Consider the following 6,000-nt stretch of genomic DNA (forward strand, 5'->3'; position numbering starts at 1 on the left):
TATTGAACTACAGCAGGTGAACAGAATTATGGTAAGGGAATGACGTCATGGGTCCCTGATCTGTACTACACAGAAATGCATAATTATGGATATGAAAGTCATTCTCTTCATGGTGATGTATCCTGAATAGGTACACAAAGGTGGAAATATGCAATATCCTTTTTTTGCATATTTGGGTATTATTTTACAAACTGGCAATTATTGTAATGAGCTCCGCCTCCAAACAAGACCACAAGTCTGAACCAATCATAGACGGCTATGTTTCACAAGTTTGTACATCACAGTAGAGTCGAGTTTAGTACAGTACAGTAAAGTAGATATGTTCAGTACAGTAGAGTAGAGTACAATTCAGTACATTATACTGTACTCTACTTTACTTTACTGTACTGTTCTCTACTATGCTCTACTGTACTGTACTGTGTTGTCCAAACATGTGAAACATATACAGACCAGTCAAAAGTTTGGAGACACCTACTCATTGAAGGGTTTTTCTTTATTTTGACTATTTTTTACATTGTTTTGAAGACATCAAAACTATGAATGAACACATATGGAATCATGTAGTAACAAAAAAAGTGTGTGCAAATCTGTCATCAAGGCAAAGGGTGGCTATTTGAAGAATCTCAAATATAACATATATTTTGATTTGTTTAACAATTTTTTGGTTACTACATGATTCCATATGTGTTATTTCATAGTTTTGATGTCTTCACTAATATTCTACAATAGAGAAAATAGTACAAATAAAGAAAAACCCTTGAATGAGTAGGTGTTTTAAAAGTTTTGACCGGTAGTGTACATCTTGACAGACTGACCACATTTCAACCACTTTCCAACGTCCATGGACGTCCGGTGTCAGTCATTGCTCATTAGGTAAGGATGCTTGTTACAGTAAATGGTAGGTGTTAGTAAGAGCCAGGAGAGGTGACATTAACTGGAGAGAGAGATCACAGAGAGCGGCAGAGAGAGGAGAGGGAGGGTCAATTCAAATGTATTTATGAAGTCCTTTTTAAATCATTGGTGCTCATGGGTCCTTTTAGATGGAAATGCCCAGACATCAACAGATCACTATCACATACTACCAAGAAGCAGACAGGTGCGAGAGACAACTGGACATTTCCTGTTGCCTAAGCCACAATATCCTAAACCACAATATTCTCCTTGAAAATTGGAATGCAATATGATTTTAAATGTCTTGTGATTCAGATAAGCAGCTATTATTTAGGGAATATTGATTTTACAAATAGCTACCATTCTGTACTCAAACACTCATTTAATCGTTGAGGATTATTCTAAAGGTATGCATCTCTTCTGGAAGTAGATTAATTGAGGAATGTGTAAGTTGACACTCTTGGAGCAGGCCCATTGAAACTAACCCAATGACTGGACTGATTGAGAGTACTGAGTGATTTTTAATTGGACAGAAATCAGTGACACTGTGGGCCCAATGCTACACTGTCATCAGAGGGCTAGACTAGTGTTGTGTGGGGAAAGCTCTGTGCTGCTTTGGTGTATGGAAGACTGATGATGTGGCAATGTCTTACCATTCTCCTTGAACTTTCATAATGCTTTATCCTAGTTTTTTTTTGTTTTTATACAGTGAATGTTATACATACAGTGCATTCGGAAAGTATTCAGACCCCTTGGCTTTGCAGCTCCTTTAGGGTTATCTTTGGTCTCTTTGTTGCCTCTCTGATTAATGCCCTCCTTGCCTGGTCCGTGAGTTTTGGTGGGCGGCCCTCTCTTGGCAGGTTTGTTGTGGTGCCATATTCTTTCCATTTTTAAATAATGGATTTAATGGTGCTCCGTGGGATGTTCAAAGTTTCTGATATTTTTTTATAACCCAACCCTGATCTGTACTTCTCCACAACTTTGTCCCTGACCTGTTTGGAGAGCTCCTTGGTCTTCATGGTGCCTCTTGCTTGGTGGTGCCCCTTGCTTAGTGGTGTTGCAGACTGGGGCCTTTCAGAACAGGTGTGTATATATACTGAGATCATGTGACACTTTTGCACACAGATTGCACACAGGTGGACTTTATTTAACTCATTATCTGACTTCTGAAGGTAATTGGTTGCACCAGATCTTATTTAGGGGCTTCATAGCAAAGGGGGTGAATACATATGCACACACCACTTTTCCATTATTTTTTATTTTTTGAATTTTTTGAAACAAGTCCTTTTTTTCATTTCACTTGACCAATTTGGACTATTTTGTGTATGTCCATTACATGAAATCCAAATAAATGTCCATTTAAATTACAGGTTGGAATGCAACAAAATAGGAAAAACGCCAAGGGGGATGAATACTTTTGCAAGGCACTGTATAGACAGGTCTGTGCCTTTCCAAATCATGTCCAATCAATTGAATCTACCAAAGGTGGACTCCAATCAAGTTGTTGAAACATCTCAAGGATCATCAATGGAAACAGGATGCACCTGAGCTCAATTTCGAGTCTCATAGCAAAGGGTCTGAATACTTATGTAAATAAGGTATTTCTGTTGTTGTTTTTTTATACATTTACAAAAATCTCTAAACACCTGTTTTCACTTTGTCATTATGGGGTATTATGTGTAGATTGATGAGGATTTTTATTTATTTAATCAATTTTAGAATAAGGCTGTAATATAACAAAATGTGGAAAAAGTAAAGGGGTCTAAATACTTTCTGAATGCACTGTATCTTATATAGCAGTGACAGGATAATCAAATCAAGGAATACAGCTGTGTTAATGTTTTAGTAAAGTGAAATGGAGGGAAATAGTGGAACCCATTTAAAAATGTGTTATGTGAATGTGATTCCTACTGAGAACATGGAACTTAGTAGTAGAACATGACCAAGTTAAGTTCTGTTCTCATATGATTCCTCCTCTCCTGTCTTGCGTTCTACAGCTACAGTAGGTCATAGGGGAGTGCTCACAGCCACTTAACAATTGTGTGATGTCCTACACTTTGCTTGATTGTCCATTATCCGCCAGGAGCATGGTCATCATGATGTTAGGTTTAACCTCTAGTCTGGTTAGTTTGGCAGTAGCTTACTTTATCTGATTTACCACAGAGCTATTTATGCCCTCAAACTTTCTTTGGCTTTAAAGCCACTATTATTGAGCTCAAGGCCTACTTAGTGAAATGACTGCAATTGCTGTAATTAGTGTGTTTTTAAAGCTGACAAAAATGAAAGCATATTGCCTACTGGGAAACTTTTCAGTCTTGTAAAAACTATCCAGTCATCCACCTGCAAGACATACAGTGGGGGAAAAAAGTATTTAGTCAGGCACCAATTGTGCAAGTTCTCCCACTTAAAAAGATGAGAGAGGCCTGTCATTTTCATCATAGGTACACGTCAACTATGACAGACAAATGGAGGAAAAAAAATCCAGAAAATCACATTGTAGGATTTTTAATGAATTTATTTGCAAATTATGGTGGAAAATAAGTATTTGGTCACCTACAAACAAGCAAGATTTCTGGCTCTCAGAGACCTGTAACTTCTTCTTTAAGAGGCTCCTCTGTCCTCCACTCGTTACCTGTATTAATGGCACCTGTTTGAACTTGTTATCAGTATAAAAGACACCTGTCCACAACCTCAAACAGTCACACTCCAAACTCCACTATGGCCAAGACCAAAGAGCTGTCAAAGGACACCAGAAACAAAATTGTAGACCTGCACCAGGCTAGGAAGACTGAATCTGCAATAGGTAAGCAGCTTGGTTTGAAGAAATCAACTGTGGGAGCAATTATTAGGAAATGGAAGACATACAAGACCACTGATAATCTCCCTCGATCTGGGGCTCCACGCAAGATCTCACCCCGTGGGGTCAAAATGATCACAAGAACGGTGAGCAAAAATCCCAGAACCACACGGGGGGACCTAGTGAATGACCTGCAGAGAGCTGGGACCAAAGTAACAAAGCCTACCATCAGTAACACACTACGCCGCCAGGGACTCAAATCCTGCAGTGCCAGACGTGTCCCCCTGCTTAAGCCAGTACATGTCCAGGCCCGTCTGAAGTTTGCTAGAGTGCATTTGGATGATCCAGAAGAGGATTGGGAGAATGTCATATGGTCAGATGAAACCAAAATAGAACTTTTTGGTCAAAACTCAACTCGTCGTGTTTGGAGGACAAAAAATGCTGAGTTGCATCCAAAGAACACCATACCTACTGTGAAGCATGGGGGTGGAAACATCATGCTTTGGGGCTGTTTTTCTGCAAAGGGACCAGGACGACTGATCCGTGTAAAGGAAAGAATGAATGGGGCCATGTATCGTGAGATTTTGAGTGAAAACCTCCTTCCATCAGCAAGGGCATTGAAGATGAAACGTGGCTGGGTCTTTCAGCATGACAATGATCCCAAACACACCGCCCGGGCAACGAAGGAGTGGCTTCGTAAGAAGCATTTCAAGGTCCTGGAGTGGCCTAGCCAGTCTCCAGATCTCAACCCCATAGAAAATATTTGGAGGGAGTTGAAAGTCCGTGTGCCCAGCGACAGCCCCAAAACATCACTGCTCTAGAGGAGATCTGCATGGAGGAATGGGCCAAAAATACCAGCAACAGTGAGTGAAAACTTTGTGAAGACTTACAGAAAACGTTTGACCTGTGTCATTGCCAACAAAGGGTATATAACAAAGTATTGAGAAACTTTTGCTATTGACCAAATACTTATTTTCCTCCATAATTTGCAAATAAATTCATAAAAAATCCTACAATGTGATTTTCTGTAAAAAAAAATCTCATTTTGTCTGTCATAGTTGACGTGTACCTAGGATGAAAATTACAGGCCTCTCTCATCTTTTTAAGTGGGAGAACTTGCACAATTGGTGGCTGTCTAAATAATTTTTTTCCCCACTGTATGATAGGCCTACATCTTTAATAACTAACTATTCAACAGATCAAATTGTGAAACTAAACAATCATTTAGTGCTACTTTGCATTTTCATAACTTTATCCCATCAGATAAAGCATTTTACACCACAGTCACCCGTTGTCACCACATATGCTCCCTATATGACGTATGCTTTCAACTCAGTTTCAACATGTTGACTTTGAAATAAGATGTTTTTATTATTACAAAAAATATAAAAACATGGTGATTTTACATAGTCAGCTCAGCAGCCCAATCCTGAGCCCAGATCTCCCCCGTACAAAGTATGGTCTATATCCTGCATGGGGCCTGTGTTTTCCACCTCCTCTCTCAATGGCAGACCAGGGACTACAATGTAGATGTCTATTCCAGAAACGTGACTTCCATCATCCAGCAAATGATGTAAAAAACAGCAGCAGTTTTCCACTCCAAAAGGAAAAGATTGACCTGGATCCGGTAGCTACTCCTGATGGAGCATCAAACATGTGGCTCCTCTGAGCAATTTATCACAAACACAAACATCCAAATGCACAAAAACACAAAACTACCCTCCAAATAAACAATATCAATAGCCAGAAATAAAACAATATATATGCGACGGATTGATTTAATCCTACCTGGATTGCGGATCACTTAGTTTCACTGGTCTCTCTCTCTGTGTGGCTCCTATCCTCCAAGTCTCACATGTGCACTTGTCCCTTAGCTCAGCATAAAGGCATTATCCCCCATCCAATGAAAACCCCCCCAAGGTACCTCCTTTACAGGTGTGAAGAAATTAGGATCAAGTAATCCTAAAATCCACGCGATGTCAATCCAGTGTAGTGTTGATAAAAAGTCAAAAGTGAGATTCTGCTACAACCTCTTGGATAGGTGGATAGAGTGGGAGTGAGGGAGAAACTGACTGAAGGGGAAAGTGTAGGGTTTCACTAGGGGAAGAGCTTGTACTGCTTTAGCTAGCTGCTCAGCTCACAGACATAAAGAACCCTGACAGGCCTGGCCAATTATAGACCAACTTTCTGGGTATATATATATATTATTTTTTTTCTTTACGGCTGCCGGGACTGCACCCATCTGAAGTGTTTCTGCCCTCAGAGACAGGAGGCACACAGCTTCTCTCTCAGCCACCGCCTCCATTCCAGGT

At 40.0% G+C, this 6,000-nt stretch overlaps 1 protein-coding gene across 1 annotated transcript in view; it reads right to left on the reverse strand.

The window, feature by feature from the left end:
• Nucleotides 1-5,760, reverse strand: part of LOC121586523 (collagen alpha-1(XXII) chain) — a 74,111-nt gene extending 68,351 nt beyond the window's left edge. The window contains exon 1 of the mRNA XM_041903272.2: nt 5,477-5,760. The gene's annotated coding sequence lies outside the window, so the exon portion shown is untranslated. The remainder of the gene's footprint in view (nt 1-5,476) is intronic.
• Between the last annotated feature and the right edge of the window lie 240 nt (nt 5,761-6,000).

This window comes from Coregonus clupeaformis, chromosome 17 (assembly GCF_020615455.1).
Source record: "Coregonus clupeaformis isolate EN_2021a chromosome 17, ASM2061545v1, whole genome shotgun sequence".
Taxonomy (NCBI): domain Eukaryota; kingdom Metazoa; phylum Chordata; class Actinopteri; order Salmoniformes; family Salmonidae; genus Coregonus; species Coregonus clupeaformis.